The 20,561-nt window shown below is 41.4% G+C and overlaps 2 protein-coding genes across 3 annotated transcripts in view; one reads left to right on the forward strand and one right to left on the reverse strand.

The window, feature by feature from the left end:
* Positions 1–14,941, reverse strand: part of LOC140127381 (dual oxidase maturation factor 1-like) — a 39,478-nt gene extending 24,537 nt beyond the window's left edge. The window contains exon 1 of the mRNA XM_072148001.1: positions 14,805–14,941. The gene's annotated coding sequence lies outside the window, so the exon portion shown is untranslated. The remainder of the gene's footprint in view (positions 1–14,804) is intronic.
* Positions 13,434–20,561, forward strand: part of LOC140127380 (dual oxidase 1-like) — a 164,785-nt gene continuing 157,657 nt past the window's right edge. The window contains exons 1-2 of one of the 2 annotated variants that reach the window (XM_072148000.1): positions 13,434–13,559; positions 15,016–15,139. The gene's annotated coding sequence lies outside the window, so the exon portion shown is untranslated. The remainder of the gene's footprint in view (positions 13,560–15,015; positions 15,140–20,561) is intronic. The other variant, XM_072147999.1, reaches the window with a different exon arrangement.

Here is a 20,561-nt window from a genome sequence, read left to right on the forward strand (position 1 = left end):
CATTAACTACAATGCTTGCACCAGTTTTCTGTTGGAATTAGCATGTTCTCTTATGTGCAAACTGCTTGAACATGTATTTAAGAAATGTATGCGCCACGTGACCCTACGAGGCTGCACAATTCTTCACAAATTTCAACACTGAAATGGGCATTCTGGTGCACTGTCAGAGCTTGCACCACATACATGCAAAGCCGATCCAAGTGTGTCACACACCTCATGTTAAAGTTGCACCGAAAAAAAATGGTGGTTCACTTTGTCTGGGCAGTGCAGGGAGCATCAGATTCGTAAAGAATGGGAGCCACTATTGATGAGTCTGCCACTCTCTGCACACTACACAGGCAAACTGCACATAGAGCAGTTTGCACTGTTTTTAGTAATTGTAATTAGTAAAAGTGACATACAGGATAATAAAAATACCTGTACAATAAAACTATTATTGAACTAGCAGAATGAATGGTGTAATTTTTTCTTTAAAAAAACACACCAAAATTACATTACATTACCAAAATTTTTACAGATCATTATGCAATAAAAAGTAAACAAAAATGTAGCTATACCAGAATGATACTGTTATAAGCAACAAAATGTCCTGCAAAAAAGCTCTCAACCAGCAATAAGAATGTTATGGCACTTGGAAAATGGAGATGCAAAAATGATATTTGATATATATACACGAGGGCGGTGCAAATAAAAATGAAGACACCAGTTTTTCAAAAAATTATCGTGGTGAAAGAGCACCTTCTTTTCCCCCAAATGCAGCCATGTCTCCTTCCATATTTTGTCAAAGCAGTCCAATAACTAACTGTAGTATTGTCCAGTGATCGTTCTTCCTTTTTCTAAAAAATCCATGTGGATGTCTCCATACGCATCCCAAAAAAACGATGCCATGACCTTTCTGGCCGATGAGACCGTCTTCACCTTCTTTGGACCAGATTCACCAGTTGCTTAGTTTCTGGTGTGTAATGATTCCAGATTTCATCAACGGTGACAACTCAGCGCAAAACTCCTTCGGATCTCGCTTAAATTGCTCCAAACACTGCTTCAAAGTTAACATCTGCATGTTGCCCACTGTGAGCAATCCCGGCACCCATCGGGCCGACAATTAAAATATTAATTGCCATTCCGGTCGACACACCTACGGCCTCTGCTACTTCGCACACTTTTGTTTGTTGATCAGCGAGTATCATGTCATGGACTTTTTGGATGATTTTCTCAGTAACCATGTCTGCCGGGCGCCCTGGTTGCTCCTCATCAAAAACGAACGTTCGCCCACGTTTAAATTCATTGAACCAATATCTAACTATGGTCATTGATGGCGAAGTGTCCCCATAAACAGCATCCAACTTTGCTTTTATCTACTCGCATTTTTTCCCATCCAAAAACAAAATGCGAATTACAGAACGATACTCCTCCTTTTCCATATTAGCGAAAATCACGAAACACGTCTTACTCAAATGGCTGCCAAATCCAAACTAACCAATCAATCAGTCTGCAATTTGTTTTGCCGTCATTTGATAGATGGCAGCACACGATGATAACACCAACTTCCCTCAGGAACACCCTCTGTCGTACTTACGCCCTCTCCATTTTCCAAGTAGCATAACATTTTTATTAACATTGTTATTTTTTTTATAACATTCAATTGAAGAAATATATATATATATATTTCTTCAATAGAATGTTATTAAACATTTTTTTACCTGTGTGAAGATAATATCCCATAATTTTGGCATCTTGTCCCTTAGAAATGTAGGGCAACTGCCCTCAGGTACCACCACTGGGGAGATTGCACAAAGATACATTATGCAATTTTTTGCATACAATTGCATATGTAATGGCGGGGAGTTACTGCATGTCCCACAAACATGCTGCGATAATGACCAAGGAATCGAGGTGGTTGGGCACCTCAATATAACATGTGTGGCCAATGTTTGAAGAGGACAACATGGCGACATTTATAGGAAATTATCTTCACACAGGTATGTATTTTTTAATAACATCCAGTTGAAGAAATGTATATACATGGCAGATGAATTAAATTAAGGGTGCTTGCACACAAACATGTGACCACATGGCACTGTGCCGAGCATGGGCGCCATAGACCTCTATAAGGGATGTATATGCGGCCCTAAACTTATATGTATGTATATTATATTTATATAAGTCCCCCATAGTGGTCTATGGCGCCCATGCTTGGTACAGTGCATTGTGGTCACACGTTTGTGTGCATGGACCCGCAATGTGATTACCCGGGTGAGAAAGGTATGGTTGGCTTGTTGGGTCATGGCTACTGATTTTAGAAGTTGCATAGGAGGTCTTCTTTTGCGCTAAACACCGGTGTATTTAGTTGTGCCATTGTCCTTTCCTATATTTAAGTCACAATGATTTATGATTCAAGAGAACTATGACAATGTTTTCAATGGAAATCAGTTGCCTCTACTATTCCATATTGAGGATTACCTAAATATGTGTACATAGAATATTAGTTCTTTTCAAGCCCAGATCGTGTAACAAAAAAATCAGCACTATTTCTATTAAACATAAAATGACGCATAGTTTTTATTGACTATTATTTCCATCATCGTGAGTTTAATTTCACCCTTTAATAAATATAGCCTAAAATAAGATGGCTTGTGAAATCATAGCTAATGAAAGTGTAATCCTTTATCAAGGCAGTGCATCGCCGTAAAACCTTGACTAAGATATGCAATTATATTTTATCCTTTGTTTCTTAGTGATAACCATCTAGTAGTTTATCAAGCACATGATTATGATGCAGCCACTTTAATGTAACTCTGCATTAATTTTCGGAGAATAGTAAATGGCTTTTATGCAGCTACTACTGTCAGGGATGTAGCCTGATTCCCATATACTGGATGTTTCTTTCTGCTGTAGCATACAAATACATGAAGACGTACTAAGACTTTACGTGTTTGTACTGGGCCACTTATTTATCCACTAGAGCATTAGTGTGCGCTCTACTGTGTACCTAAGAGAGAGGAACCACAGTTATGGTGAGGAACACGTGAATTAAGATCAATATTTGAATAAATACTCATACACAAAGTGGAAGACATACAGTAGCGTCTGTACAACCTGGCCCAATGTCACTAGGTTTCCAAGGTGGATTTCATGGCTCGCAATTTGTGGTTGTCTATTATGAAAGATATGTATGTTCACCAAACAATTATTACTTGTAGTTTCCACCAAAAAATCTAGGTCAAACCCCTCAAAATTAAGGCTACTCTTCTCAAGAAAACAATTCTCCTATTGATTTCAATGGGAGAGTATATTCTAAAAGGCTTAAAGGGAAATTGTGACCAGGAATATGATTTTTGGCTGGTGACAAGTTCCAATAGCTTATGCTATACTGACTTTGCAAATACCTTTCCAGCATTCTGAATCATTTCAGTAGTTTATACAAATTTAATTTACATTACCTGGCTCCTTGGCAGCAGCCTCTATTAAGTCCCCCAGGGAGGGGGCAGCTGCAGCTTGTGTGTGCCTGTGTAAGTCTTATATCCTCCACACTTACGCAGCTCCCTTACCCCTCCCCAATTCCTGTAATGTACATTGAGCAGGCAGGACAGGCAGGGCGATGGTGTGGAGAAGTGGAAGAATGTATGAGGAGACACATTGGAGCACATTTACCAAGGACTCTCTGTCGGACTTTACACATTCTTTTAGGCGCAAACTGCTTGCACAGGTAATTAAGAAGTGTCTGCACCACAATTGTGTTGCGTGTGACCCTTTTGTGATGCAGCTGCACTAGGCATCATATGAAAAAAATAAATAAAGTCTCTAAAACACCACATTTACATGTAAAAATCAAATAAAGTATAAAAAACACAAAAACTTAAAAACACCCTATATATTTTGTAAAATAAATCTAAAGCAATTTTGAATACACGCGGTGAACAGCATTTAAAAAAACATGAAAAACTGATACCCTGCCAAAAAACGTTCTAAAAAGCAATAAAAAAAATTACCATATAAACTAGAGTATAAGACTACCAGAGTATAAGTCAAGACCCCTATTTTTACCACCAAAAACTGGGAAAACCTATTGACTCGAGTATAAGCCAAAGGGGGGAAATGCATTGGTCACAGCCTCCCCAGTACATAGCCAGCAAGCCCCCTGTAGTATATAGCCAGCCCCCTGGAGTATATAGCCAGCCCCCAGAAGTATATAGCATGCCAGCACCCAGTAGTACACCTCTGTCAACAGAAAAATATAGAAGTTATGTCTCTGAAAATTTGTTGATACTAAAACAAATGCGATTTTCAGCAATATTGTTTTCGCTCAGTATCATCTCAGTGCTTGATCATGATAATACCCAATATTGCAGGGTATTAGTTGTGTAAGATTATGCACATGCATAGACTGACACTGTGCCTGTAAGATCCTCTAACAGACAGGATCTTACAGACACTGCCTGAGGACAGGGCTGCCATGACAGTGATCAGCACCCCCAAAGATAGCGCAGGGGGGGCAACCGTGGGGGACAGACCCCTGTCTGGCAAGTTAAATGCTGCATTCGCTCTGACCACTGCATTTAACGGGTTAAGCACAGCGGACGAGATTGCTTGGAGTTTACAGCTGCTCCCAGTGTATTCTGATGCCGGCTCTGCTACAATCTTGAGCAGATATATAGGATGCAGAGAATTAAGAGGTTAATGGTAGAAATTGCACCATCTATTATTTTAGAGGGGGGGATTTTGGATCCTTATAATGGATTCAATTACCCCAAAAGGGCTTAATGTGAGCAATGATCTCATTTTTACTCAGCAAAACATATTGCTACTGTTTTTCTTGTATATTATAAACGTTATGTTTATTTTAATGTTTGCTTTTTAATAAGTATTGTTAATTACCTTTGTAAATAATCACACCTGTAGTTTGCAGTAATTGCTGTGATTCACTTCCAACAGGGAAATTAGCCCTTAAGTTCCACCCACTGACACAAAATGGCATCCGTACACTAATTCCTTCTCCCCTAGCACACAGCAACTCAATTCTCATGTCAGGGAAACCAAACGCATCCAAATCCCAGACACTACAATCCAAGCACACACAGCCCAGGGGACGCACAACCACACTATGTACCCTCCTACCACTTATGTGCCTATGGAACGCTACTGCACAGAGCCACTCTGCACAGTCCCACGTTCACACTTTTTGTCACAGCTGCCACCACTTGTAATTACAGCTCATGAGACGCCCACATCAGGACCGCACACATACACCTAGATACACACTCCTCTAGGTGCCGTACAGATCACCTGGACCCACACTGTCTATAGCTACTGCTAGAACAGACACTCATTGCCTATAGCTACTGCTAGCACACAATCACACACAAGGTAACATGGCTTAGCAGTAATTCACCTCTCCAAAGCTATGGGAACGTATAGAGCAAGAAAAAAAATTATTAAAGGACTATATAATATGCAAAATAGGCACAATGCTTAATAGTTACAAAAGGGTTAAAATAACAGACAAACATAAAAGCAAACAGTAAAATAAAAAGGGATAAAATAAAGAAAAGACAGACCTCTTACTAATTGGATTGGCATAGAGATCCGTGGTGGAGAAAACCAATGAAAACCCTGGGAAGTCCTACAAACTTCAATGGTGACGTGGTACTTTTAACTAACCACCTGATCCACCCCCTTGGTCATGTGAGAGGGGCGTGGCTACAACTGAATCAAGGTGAAAAGTTGCTGACATTTTTCCAAATCCTGTAATATCTTCTTACATGGGTCTCCTGAGAAGAAGGTAAACCTCCCACATTTCCCAGCATGAATTAACCAATATAACAATACCAAACACCATTATGAAATGTGGATGCTGATCCAGATTCGTTGACCAAAAATTAAAATATTTGCTTTATCACTAAGTTTTCTTTGAAGTAGCCATTTTAAGACACATGATCCACCTTGAGGGGCTTGGAGACACCAAGGGGGATATTTATCATCCACTGGCGTTGCGCAGAGGTCCTGAGAAATATGCCCCCAAGTCTGTATCAATTAAGAATTCCATTCAAGGACTAAGGGAAACCAATTAGCATTTCTAAGGGGCAGGGGAATCACAGAGGGAGTGGTTGGGGCAGTTGGTCTACAAGTGCTAGTTATGTTATCTCTTAGGGGAAAGGTAACTTCCCCTTAGCACCTATCATAAGAAGGGACCTCATAATCCATAATTTATGACACATAGGAAGCCACAAGATGTTTTTGCCAAAAGCCTATATAAGTCTTCACCAGTCTTCTAAGTCATAGGGATACATTTAGGCAGTATGGTGTATCCTCTAGCAGTCTAATATCAGTCAATCAGTTGTTTCTTTTCAGTAAATTTTATGTCCATCTAGAACTATTTTTCAACATTTTCTCCAACTCGCTCATTGACAAACTAGAATCTAATTTTTTACCAAATCACTCCACTGAGACAGCCCTGACCAAAGCCTCTAATGACCTAATGTCTGCCAAGGCAAAACACCACTTCTCACTACTCTGTCCTCCTCCTTCATGATCTGTGCCTTTGACACTGACCATTCTCTCTTGCTGCAGACGCTATGTTCTCTTGACATCACTGACCTGGCCCTCTCCTCATACCTTTCCAACAGGACATTTAGGTCCACATTTGTTAAGGTGTTTGCACCAGTTTTCTATGTGACTTTGCACTAAAAAAAAATTGCAAACTGCTTGCGCATGTATTTATAAACTGTCTGCACCAGTTTTGTGTTGTGGCTGCACTGTGTCCCACAACACAGAAAAAAATGTGCGCCTAAAGAGGTGTGTTAGTTCTTAGTTGGAGTTTGCGCCACATTTACTACTGGCGTGCGCCACAACTCTGTCTGCTCCACAATTCTGCAGCTTGAACAAAGTGCACCTAGAAAAAAATGGAGCACACTTCCAAAGCAGCGCAAGGGGCACGAGATTAACGAAGACTGTCTACCAGTTTTGATTAAGTTGGCGCACTTTGCACACTACACTTCAGTGCACTGTTTTTGATAAATGCAGGCCTCAGAGTCTATCCCTCATACTACCTTTTCACCTTGCCCCTTCTCTGTTGGTATTCCTCAAGGTTGTGTCCTGGGACCTCTACTCTTCCCCATCTACACCTCTGGTTTTGGACTCAAATTAAGTCCCATGGCTTTCAATACAACTATGCAAATGACACACAGATCTATATCTCCTCTCTTCTAGCCAGGATTCCAGAGTGTCTATTAGCCATATCTTTATCTCTTCCTGTTTTCTAAAACTTAACATGGACAAAATAGAACACATTTGCCCAGATTTAGTAAAAACATTGCCTGTGTAATGTGCAGAGGGCCCCAGATTCATGATTTGTTGCGCCCTTTCTTCATGAACCTGGTGCTCCCTACACTGGTCCAACATTGTACACCAACTTTTTATTGGTTCACCTCTAACATGGAGTGTGCAAAACACTTCTGTTGGACTCTGGATACTAAATGCATGGTTCAAACACCTCTTTCAGTGCAGAAATTTGTGTTGCGTTGGGTATAGTGCCATGACACAAACGGTTGAGTGCAGCACATATATGGTATACATGTGCAAGCAGTTTTTACATAAAAGAACGTGCATAGTCAGACAGAAAACTGGCTCACATCATTTAGTAAATATGGGCCACAGTCTTACCTCCACCTAACACATAACTAACACCAAACCTAACTGTCACAATTCACGTCTCAACACTTTCTCGAGTTCCTAAAGTCTGCTGCCTTAGAGTCATCTTTGAGTCTGCCTTATCCTATAAGCCTCACATACAGGTTCTTAATACAAACTGCTGCCTCCATCTCAAGAACATATCTCGCATCTGACCCTTCCTCAAACCAGAGTCTACAAAATTGGTAGTCTATGTCCTCATCTTCTCCTGCCTGCAGAGAATTCTTCTATGTGGTCTCAGAGCTAACTTTCTGACGGCATTCCAATCTTTGCTTAACTCTGCTGCCCATTTAATCCATCTTTCTCCCTGCTTCTCTTCTGCCTCTCCTCTCTGCCAGTCTCTCCACTGGATACCCATTGCACACCAATTCAATTTAAAACACTAACAATGATATACAAAGCAATCCACAACATGTTCCCTCCATATATCTCTGAACTAATCAGCCAATACCATCCCAGTCGTACTCTTCGATCCTCACAGGACCTTCAACTTCACTCTGTTACCAGCTGCTCTTCTCGTAACCGTCTCCTGTGCATCTCCCATACTCTGGAACTCTCTTCTAATATATATCAGACTATCCCCCATCTTGCAATCCTTCAAAGGTAACCTGAAAACCCACTTGCTCCGGATTGTCTACGCTACACAATAACTGCACTGCTCTGCCCCCTCACTTGTGCTCCCACAAAGATTGTGAGCCCTCACAAGCAGTTCTTCTTTCACTTGTCTCTTGAAAACTATAGTACTGCGTTTCTCTTGCATCTGTTCTTAATGTAATGCATGTGAATCCCTTATTGATTGTACAGCACCATGGAAATTATGGTGTTATATAAATAAATAATAATTCCTATTCGTGCACTCGTCTTCTTTGGGGTGGTAAACCACATGATGCCACTTTTTACCTTACTAATACCCAACTACTGCTATTACTATGTTTGTGATTCCTAGTATATAAAGCAGATCCACATCAGAATGCTTCATTACAAGTTTACTCTAATCATCTAGGCCAGTGATGGCTAACCTATGGCACTGGTGCCAGAGGTGGCACTCAGAGCCCTTTCTGTGGGCACTCAGGCCATCACCAGAGATGACTCCAGGTATCTTCCTGCAGTCCCAGACAGCCCAGGACTTGCTGTGCACAGAACTATTTTAAAGTGACAGCTCTACCTGGGACTATTTTCTGCTTTATTGGTGTCCTCAGGGGGCTGATATCAATGAAAACTGTGACATAGAAGGGAGTATAAATCACAAATTAAATTTCTGTGTTGGCACTTTGCAATAAATAAGCGGGTCTTGGTTGTAGTTTGGGCACTCGGTCTCTAAAAGGTTTGCCATCACTGATCTAGGCTCTGCCCAGTTTTGTAGGCCGCACCTAAAGCTTCGCTTTCTTTACCATCCTTCTAAATTTAGCATGCTCTGCAGTAGTCGTTTCTCTTGGCTGTGCAGTTTTGTCTTCTGATTCCATAGAGTTGTTTATAGATAAAGCTTCACAGATAGGAGGGACTGCTGCTCCCTGCTCCCCCTGGAGTAAGAGGGGGAAGTCATGTGATCAGCTTGCTTTGTGCATCTCAGTGTATCTAGTGATGTGGATGAATAAGTCTCCTACACAGTGGGGATCATGTGCTATGGGTTGCTCAGCATATTTTTGTCGGATTGTGCACATTCTTCATGGCTAAAACAGCTTGCACAGGTATTTAAAGGAAACCAACCATGTGAAATTCAACTTGTAAGCTTCAAATACCGAGCACCAGCTCAGGGTGAGATGGTGCCGGAGCATATTTTCGTTATTCTCCAAAACCGCTGTATTGCGGTTTAAACACTTTAGTAGTAATCTTTATATGTGAAGCCGGTCCGCCACACCATGGTACACCCTCGGTGCACCATGCACTAAATAGGAAGTGCCAGCGAGCCAGTGACGTCACGTGTGCATGGTCGCGCGCATGTTGCCCGACTCGCGTACCACAGTGCGGCGAACCGCCTTTGCATATAAAGATTACAAAAGTGTTTAAACCGCAATACATCGGTTTAGGAGAATAACAAAAATATGCTCCGGCACCAGCTCACCCTGAGATGGTGCTCGGTATTTGAAGCTTCCAAGTTGAATTTCATGTGGTAGGTTTCCTTTAAGAAGTGTCTGCACTGTGATTGTGTTGCACGCAACCTTTTTGTGGTGCAGCTGCGCTGGCTTCCATGTGACACAAACTAGGGGGCGTGCCGTCACACGGCCTGACTGATACGGGCCGCCGGCCATATTCAACTTTCAAATTGTGTCACACTCCCTATGTTAAAGGTGCACCACAAAGAAGATGGTCTGTTGGAGACAGATTCAGGATTTCTGGCGCATAATCTTAGTGTATATCCGCACCTAACATTATACACAGAAATAGCACTTCTATTGCACTCAAGTTACTTTGTAAGGAAATGTGCCCCACTGCTTTCAGCGATATGGATGCAGAAGATCTCCTATCTTCCCTCTCAGTCACTCCATCCCAGTTTGTGATTCTGCAGAACTTTCTCAGCCTTTCTAGTCACCTCAAGCTGTGTCATAGACTCCTCGCCCCCCCCTTCTGTACATCAGAAAAGCTATTAACCCTTAGTGCTCACACAGCACAGACTGCATGTTACTGTTACAGTGCTGGTTTCTACTTGTTACATGCAGCATGCTCCTCCATGTGATGAAAGCTGCCAGGCTAGTCACCTTATGGATCCTGTATACACACACTATTCAAATCTAAGTGCATTTACTTGTAGAAATCTCACTGGATTAACATCTCAATTACTTAATAAGACAACACAATGCATCATGTGAGCAGCCTTACTTGCTTCGAGGCAGCCACTTCAATTATGCTCAGGGCCAGATTAAAGGAGGGGCTCATGGGGCTCGAGCCCCGGGGCCCCCACCAGTTTCCAACGGTCAGCAACTCAGCTCTGTGTGCAATGCGCAGTGGCCCATGGCCACTCACAATGCACATAGGGGTCTAGGATGACAGCTGTGCCATTGAGACACAGCTGCCTTCGCTGGGGGAGATTGTCGAGATCGCCATTTTCTGCAGGGGACTGGCAGCTAAAGTCTACAGCGGGCTAGTGGCTGTATACTACAGGGGTCTGGCAGGCTATATACTACAGGGGTCTGGCAGGCTACATACTACAGGGGGCTGGCAGGCTATATACTACAGGGGGCTGGAAGGCTATATACCTCCAAAAGCATTATTGGAAGGGCCCCCACCAGTTTGCACCCAGGGGCCCCCACCACCCTTAATCCGCCCCTTATGATGCTGATAAAGATTTTTGATAAGCAGCTTCAGAACAGAAATTGCCATAACCCAGGAAAGAAAACGGGGAGGAGCACAATAAAGGCACTTTATTGGCACTGCATTTGTTTGCTTTAAAATGGAAAATCACAAGACAATATGGTAAAAAAAATAATTATAGTATACCCATGACAAAGGGTACCTATGACAAACCATCTTACGCAAAGCATGTGTCGAGGATCGGCTACTATGGTCTATATACAATAATTTTTGTTGCCCTATTGTATTTTTTCCTCTGTATTTATGCTAGGTATATGTTAGCCTGTATGAAGTGAGGATTTACTCTGCTCCAGGTGTCAGCATTGTGGTAGTTGTTTTTCTCCACACACATTGGGGCACAATTGCTTGCCCTGTCACTGGAGTTCATGGAAAATTTGCATTGTCCAACTATAATGCACCGTGTCACAACGCACACACTTCTTAAAGGGGTATTCCAGGAATCAGCATAATTCATATACAAGTGGGCACTCAAAATATAAGCTATTGTATAATTAGTTGTTATTTAAAATTTTGCTCCCCTTAGCAGAAAATGCTGATGACATACACTGTAATGAAGAATTAAAATGCTACTGGCCCTTTAATCAGTCCGTTGCAGGACAGAAGATGGCTTCTGGTCACATGTCCACATCACATGGCCTGAACCTGCCTGGGCAGGTCATGTGATCACCACTATGTTTGGCTGTAGTTGGTTGGTTGCAGTGCATCCAGAGTCTGTTACATCATCACTGGGAGCAGAGCATAAGAGGGAGGAGGAGTTACTGAGTACTAAAGGATCATGGAACTTGTAGTTTCCAGTGGCGGCCATCTTAGTGATAACTCCACCTACTTTAGAGAGGCCATAAATTTTGTAAATCATAAAATCAAATTATTTAAGCTCCGTTTTGTGACTAATGACATTGAGTATTGTTGTATTCATTTATTTATATCATCATGGGTTTTTGTGTCAGACGTTCATATTCCTGGAATACCCCTTTAAATACCCGTGCAAGCGATTTTAACATTAAAGCACAGGCACAGTCTGAACAAAAGTGTGGCGCAAAGTGCCCCTATGATTCAGTATACATCATGCCCTGTTCATTCTGTGTTACCCTTATTTTAGTGTATGTTTTAAGTACTTTTTTGGTTATTTAATAAAATATATTTTATATTAATTGCTGGGTTTTCCTTATTTTTGGGTTTATAGATTTTCAAAAAATAAGATCCTATCAGATCATTATTATTATATTGTGCATCTTTTTACTTTTTTGGATTGCTCTGTACTCTCTGCAGTGGCCATTCTGTACTAGGGTCAATTCACACAGCAGGTTAATTTTTCTATTTAATTATTAGGAGGCCATCTAGCTTTCTTTTTTCCAAAGTTGGGGTTTTTGTTTGTGAAACAACTTCATATTTTACCTTCTGGTCAGACACCACTCAGAATATAGGTCATGTCAGTCAAAATTAGCTCTGGAATACCTGGCAGAGGATCTTTACCCAGGATTTTATCTATATTAAATTCAAATACTACCATGTGAACAGACCCTTACCATTTATCTCTTGTACATTTGAATGTAAGATAAGCTGCCTTCTGCCATCTGAAGAACCATCTGAAAATATGTACAGGCAGTCCCCTACTTAAGAACACTCGACTTACATACGACCCCTAGTTACAAACGGACCTCTGGATATTGGTAATTTATTGTACTTTATTCCTAGGCTACAATAATCAGCTGTAACAGTTATCACAGGCGTCTGTAATGAAGCTTTAGTGTTAATCCTGATTCTTAGAACAACCCAACATTTTTAAAATCCAATTGTCACAGAGACCAAAAAAGTTCTGGCTGGGATTACAATGATAAAATATACAGTTCCGACTTACATACAAATTCAACTTAAGAACAAACCTACAGACCCTATCATGTATGTAACCCGGGGACTGCCTGTATTAGGTAATTTTCAGGAGAAAACTCGTTTTATCTTACTATTTCTTTTGACAGTTTTAATGTTGCTAAGCACAGGGGGCCTAACTTTGCCATTCATTACAATGGCAAAGGGGCATTGTCTGACTAAAAAGTTAGACTGTCCTACGGCACACCCACTAATGGAAGCCGGCACGGCTACGCCACAAAAGGGTCGCCACAATCCCAACGCACACACTTCTTAAATACCTATGCAAGCCATTTTAGCCTTGAAGAAAGTGAACAGTCCGACTAAAGTGCAGAGCATGACCCTTAGTAAATGAACCCCATTGTGTCAGAATCATCTAAGTGCTTTGTGAAGTAGAAATGGAATAACAGAGGGAGTCCTTCATTGGTTGCAAAAGACAGCAGGCTGAGGGGTTAAACAGGCAGATCTGAATGGCGTTATTTAATATACAATTGAAATCCTCCCATGATGTTGTGTGGGAGGATCACCCTGCCAGCACCCTAAATATTCTGTATCCAGCAAGATTAACATTACATTGGTATGCAAGATATAAGAAGAACAGAAAAGCATATAGCAGTAAAAATCCTAAAACTGATAACCAAGATACATTTCTGAAAAATAGATCATTTATAACTAACATGCATGGCTTGTACATGGAGGTAAGTGAAAATCTACAGAAGCCTTTTGTATTGTATCACAAAGCCATTGCATTTAGAAGCAGAAGAGTTAAGAACTAGGGGATAATATGTGAAGAACTGATCGTGTGGAAACAAATAGTTTCTGTAATTGTTACATACTCCAAATGGGCTAAAATCTGCAGTGTGGTACCACAATAGTCAGTGATGGGACCCAATTATGCTAATGCACCAGAGTTGCTCTGGGTGCTTTACTAGACTCCATGCTGTAGCTTCACATGCTGTTACACTGTGCATGAGTCCTTCCCCCTTCCCACTGTGTGAGATTACATAATAGAGTGGGTGGGTGGGGTGGTTGTCCAAAGAGAGCATGGGGGAGATTTTCTCCTGCACAGTTTAATTGCCTCTAATGGTCTTCAGGTCTTCAGGCTCATTAACATAATTTTAAAAGTTTATTTTAAAAGAAAGGAGATCATGGATAACAAATGATTACCACGGTCATGGTACCTGGATCTACCAGTTAGTGATGTTGGTTTATCATGCTTTATTTAGAAGCCATGGATAACAAATATAAGAAGATTTCCACAGCCACGGTGCTTGGATCAATGAGTAAGTGCCCCTGGTTTATAATGATGGATATTAGAAGGAGAGAAGCCATGGATAACTAACATAAGAAGATTTCCACAGTCACAGTGCCTGGATCTACCAGTTAGTGATGCTGGTTTATCATGCATGATGTTGATGGTAAATTTCCTTTAAGGAGAGTTAGTCATTAAAGACTACCTTTGCAGGCATTGGGAATAGAATAGAGAGCTTAATTGAAAGACTTGAATAAACTGGTTACACGGGAAAGTGCATGGCACATGAGGTTTTATTTTGATAGATGTAAAATGGACTGGTATAAAATTGGGAACTACAGAACAAGAGCAAGACGTGAATTATAATTATTTGCAGAAAGATATTTTTGCATTTTTTAACATAGCCCTAATATTACAGAAAAAAAACAATTATAGCATGTCTGATCTATGGCTTTACGTGAAGCTACAGTACAATGGTTGAATGAAAGTCAAAAAAATCCCTTCTTGTTTTCTGTGTGCTTTGATTGATTAACTACAGACCATAACTATAAATGCCCAATGAAATATTTCTGGCATATCTATCTGGCAAGAGTTATTTTACAGAACTGCCTCAATGCTTGTAGTAACAAAGATCTGAGTTGCCAACATATAAAAGTCAAGCATTAATACAGAAGCAGAAGAGTTCTCTTACCTTGTTCTTATTTGCTTGAGAGGTTTGCAGTTCCTGAGTCTGTAATAAGTTTTAATACCTTGCGGCTTCATCAGTGAATACTGAGTTCCATACAATTCTTCACATCCGTCTACTGAGGGAGGTGTAAGCAATTGACTAGGACTCACACTTTGTATGTACATGTCTGGAGCTGTATATTTAAATGAGATTTTCCCCGCCCTCTCCTTAACAGAGCCTGATTCAGAGATTATCTTGTCTCACCCACAAAGTTTTAAGAAACACACACACAATGCTGCAGGTCTAAAGAAAGCGAGAAGGGAAGGATAAAGCTGCTAAAAACCTACTTTAAAGTGAAGGTCAGTGACTTTCCTCTTGCTATATTGACAACTCTTCGCAGTATGTTTTGTGATAATGCAGTCATTCCTGTAAAATAATCCTACATTATAGTGAGACTGTATAGATGGGAAGAAGGGAGGTAAGAAGAGCACACTGGAAAGTTACTTATGTTTTAGGTGGATCTATATTACTCACCTGTAGCATTCATCATCTGATTTCATGTTTTGCAGTGTAAGCAAAACTCATTGCAGTGGCTTTGTAGTATACTTTTTACTATTAAGATTTTAAACTGTGAGCATATTTTGATTAAATTTTTCAGCAAAGATCACCCTGCTAGGATCTGCAGTGCTAAATGCTGAAAGAAAATAGTCCAGATTTGTATCGTGTTAGGCATAGAGAGCAGGAAAAGAGTGAAAAAATCAAGTGATACCTTTTTGAGGAAATCATACAATGCCTTTTTAAAACTAACTGAGAATATCTGATGGTGAGCTTTCGAGAATGCTTGTTCTTTTTGTCAGACATGATGTAATGCATGAAACCGAAAATTCACAGCATTTTATACACACTAAGCAGTGATCATCAAAGAATATTAAAAAAAACTTTAAAACAACAGATTGATAAATACACAGACATCTTATGTATGACAGGATGGCAATAAACAGACTAAAAACCTGTGAGGCATGACAAAAGAGCCCAGTCTCTTATCTGCTTGTGGACTCCAGGTCAAAGATAGGAGGTCATGAAGCTGGCATGTATGTTGAGACCACATTGTAAGGTGTTAAATTAAATTTATACTGCCCTTCTTTCGTTTCCATCAGTGCCTTCAAATATCCCATTAAATAGCAATCCGCAAATCTTCCACAGTATGTTCCTGTCTAGAGAAATAGGAGATCTTTCCTTTTTTTTTTAATGTTGGATAGGTGCACGTTCAGGCACTGATGAAGTCTATGGCCCGTTTCTGATCATCTGGACTGCAGGTGAGGAGGACCTGTTTCAATTCCATGGGGGTTACAACAACTTACACACCCACCATCAGACTGAAATTAAGCTATACAGATAAGGAAATACACTTTCTGAAAACTACCATACACATTAAAGACAGCCACTTATCCACAACAATATACCAAATGTCAACAGTCAGAACAGCCTACCTGGAAGAAGACAGCTTTCGCTCTAAACACACAAAACAATCCATTCTATACAGTCAGGCTATACATTACAATCATATCTAATCAGACAAGTCAGATGTGGAAAAACACCTCCTGGAGCTACAGTCTGAATTTCTCCAGTTGGTCTACTGACCACCAATTAAGCGAAAGTGACTGACCACCAATTAAGCAAAGAAGTAGCCATCAACAAAGACAAGTTGCTCACATAAGAGATAATAATAATAATCATTACTTTATTTATATAGTGCACACGAATTCCGCAGCGCTACACAGAATCTTTCCTCTCCTTTCTTCCAGCAACCACCAAACCTGAAACAACTTGTTGTCCAGAGTGCCCTGAGACCCCTGTCAGAATATGGCACCTCACCCTTCATGCAAAACAGGTGCAAAAAGTGTTGGAATATTCACAGGGGTGTTCATTACCTGTACCTCAATCACAGCAGGTACAAAGGTTCAAGGGGACATTTTCCTGCAGGTCTTCGAATGGGCTGTACCTTATCATGTGTGAACAGTGTCCCACCACAGGCCTATATGTTGGAGAAATGGGTCAGAAACTTCATTAGTGCTTGAACTTGCACCATTCTGGAATTAAAAAGAAAAGGAAATGTAGCCGCACATTTTTCCAGCAAGGACCACACTGTGTAGGATTACTATTTTAATAGGAGATTTCAAGACACAGAGGGAAAGGAAAGAATGGGAGTATAAATTAATGCAAAGATTTAACAGCTTACAAAGTGGCAATACTCATATCAGCTTCATGACCCCCCATTTCTTACCTGGAGGCCACAAGCAGATAAGATCTCTCTTTTCATGCCTCACAGGTTTTTAGTCTGTTATTGTCTTGCAGGTGCTGAGGTAACATGAGGTGTATGTTACATGGGACTGCAGGTCTGGCAGGTGCTGAGGTGGCATGAGGTGTATGTTACATGGGACTGCATGCCTGGCAGGTGCTGAGGTGGCATGAGGTGAATGTTACATGGGACTGCATGTCTGGAATGTGCTGAGGTGGCATGAGGTGTATGTTACATGGGACCGCATGTCTGGCATGTGCTGAGGTGGCATGAGGTGTATGTTACATGGGACTTCATGTCTGGCGGGGGCTGAAGTGACATGGACTTTATGTTACATGGAACTGCATGTCTGGCGGGGGCTGAGGTGGCCTGAGGTGTATGTGCGACACCCCTGCCAACGTATTGGCAATGGAGTAGTTTGCGAACAGCGCCCTCTCCAGGTTAGGAGCTGTCTGAGGGAGTCATGAACCTTCTAGAAGGTTCTAGCACTGGTTCATTAGGTAATCAGCAGCTGTAGATCCTGCCTGAAGAGACAATGGTTAATTGGATGTGAGGTTTCGACCAATATTGTTTCTGCAATGTACACTGGAGTGTGGTTGGAGAGGTAGCCACCACCTGACCAGGAGCATAAAACCCATGGGCAGGGAAGGGCATCAGGTTAGTCCAGTCAGTTAGTGTTTAGAGAGAGAGAGTGAAGAGAGAAAGACAGTGTCAGTACACCCTCAGTACTGACACAGAACCAAATCTCAGGACCAGAGTCAAGAGACTCAAATCCAGAGCTGCAGCTTCCACAGTTTGGACACAGCTACATCCAAATTATCCCAGCCTGCATCTACTACCAGGCTGGTGAGCCATTCCTGAGGACTCCTCTCCATGACCAATCCAGTAATCCGAATCTTTTGTGATACTGTTAAGGCCCATTGCTGCTGTTGATCAATAAAGAACCGTGAGTTATTTTGCACAATGTTTACCTCCGTCTGATCCCCGGATACGGCTATTACCACCACGGCACCCTATCCATTACCCAGGGACTTATCTTACAGACACTCTGGGTTGCCCCAGGGAGAACCATTACATCAGCGTCTCTCTCCATATTTCTTGCACACACCACCTGCTGGCGACTTGCCAGGCTGTAGGACAGCCCTCCGGTCCCCATACCAAGCACCATGACATCAGCGTGCCTAGGCCGAAAACGCCAGCCGCCCCGGTATTCTGGGCCCTTGCTTCCTCCAGGCCCAAAGAAAAGGCTAGGCCCCTGTGGGGGATATTGCATATGTTACATGGGACTTCATGTCTGGCAGGTGCTGAGATGGCATTAGGTGTATGTTACATGGTACTGCATGTCTGGTGGGGGCTGAGGTGACATGTGGTGTATGTTACATGGGACTGCATGTCTGGCGGGGGCCTGTGGTGGCATGATGTGTATCTTAGATGGAACTGCATGTCTGGCAGGTGCTGAGGTGGCATGAGGTGTATGTTACATGGGACTTCATGTCTGGCAGGTGCTGAGGTGGCATGAGGTATATGTTGCATCAGACTGCATGTCTGGCAGGGGTTGAGGTGGCATGAGGTGCATGTTACATGGGACTGTATGTCTGGCAGGGGTTGAGGTGGCATGAGGTGTATTTTACATAAGACTGCATGTCTGACGGGAGCTGAGTTGGCATGAGGTGTATGTTACATTGGACTGCATGTCTGGCAGGGGTTGAGGTGGTAGCAGATGACATCGCCTTTCCCAGAGATCGCGTTAACGCCCATACAAATGCAGTTTTACTCTTTTAAAAAACTCCTAGGTGTATAAATCTGCCTGAGAGTTTTCTCCTCTCTCCCCTAATTCTTCCTACGGAGCTGCAGCGGATTCCTGCAGCCAGTGGCCTTGGCTAGAAGGTCATGTGACTGGAGCAGTGATGATAGTGATCCTATAGGATCACCATAAGATGTTATGTTATATGTGATGTGCATTAACAGTATCTAAAAACACGTAAAAAATTACAAAGACACAAATTCAGTTAATTAAAAAAAAATCAAAAACACACCCCCCTCTCCAAACACACACACACCAAAAAAAATTAAATAAAATTTCTTTTAAAAAAAGCTTTTTACAAAAATGGTCACTGAGGCTCAACCACATCTACCGCAGTCTAGTCACATGGGAAGGAGGGGGGGGGTACAGTGTGTGTTAGCCACTGTCTGGCCACTGGGGCTCGGGAGCGTCTGCTGCAGTCTGGGCACCGGAAGGGAGAAAATAGTATGCGTTAGCCAAAGCCTGGACGTGTGGCGGGAGCATCGTTAGCCACAGTCTGGTGGTGGGAGGTTTCGGCAGCTGCAGCCACAGTGCGGTTGGGGGGTTGGTGGCGTCAGCTCCAGTCTGGTCAATGCATGATGTAAGATCACTATAACTGCCTCAATTTGCTATATAAACACAGAAGATACTGACACATGAGTTATATATTTGCAATACTGAAAATGTCATACTCCTCCTCAGCTAAAAATACTCCTCAAAAATAGTAAAAGGAGTATTATTACCCTTCTAGAAAAATGTTAGTGTGACCTCTGGAGAACTCATACTTAATATCAACCTTTTCTGCGTTTAAGAAAGTTCTTTGGTTTAACTACACAAACGTTTATGCTGATTTAGTCCTTACCATGAAGCATTATTCTAGGCGTTTTTTGAATTTTTTGTTAAATTATATTATATTTAAACAGTGTCACAAAGTCTATATAAGGTCTAATAAAAGAACCTATTACAGAGCATAGTATACACTATCTGATATAATGCAGTAATTAAAATATTATTCCAACTGTTGTCATTCTGTTTCACAAGCAGGCTGACCCTAAAATTATTAACATATGATTATCAAATAGAGCAGTATGTAAAAATAATTCTAACTCACTTTCCTTTAAATAGAGTAGATCATAATGTAAAGACAAGCAGTGTGCGATATTCCAATAGTGGTTATTTATCTCCAGGACTAAGGGTTGTCATTTCAATGTAAATAATAATAATAATCTTTATTTATATAGGGCCTTCATATTTTGTAGTAGTTTAGAAATAATGGGGGACATATACAAATATAATATTACATAACAAACATAGTCATGTGGCACAATAGGATTGAGGACCCTGCTCACCAGAGCTTACAGACTATGAGGATGAAGGGGGTGACACAAGAGGTATAAGAGCTTGTATAATGGTTCAGACACACGCAGTAAGGGAACAGAATAAAATAGTTTACTAAAAAAAAATATGCTGCTGTTTGAACTGGTCCAAGGCCAAGGCCAGTGGGACTGCAGAGAAGCCTGGAGCTTGGTATATATCTGATGTTTTCTGTATAACAAACAGGAGGAGGACACAGAATGGGTTAGTAAAGAAAGAGTTGGAGTTTTATACAGTAATGGAAGGTGACCAGGTACATACATAATCACATGGTACACACACACACACAGACACACACACACACACACACAGACACACACTCAGC

The sequence above is a fragment of the Engystomops pustulosus genome, chromosome 4 (genome assembly GCF_040894005.1).
Source record: "Engystomops pustulosus chromosome 4, aEngPut4.maternal, whole genome shotgun sequence".
Taxonomy (NCBI): Eukaryota; Metazoa; Chordata; class Amphibia; order Anura; family Leptodactylidae; genus Engystomops; species Engystomops pustulosus.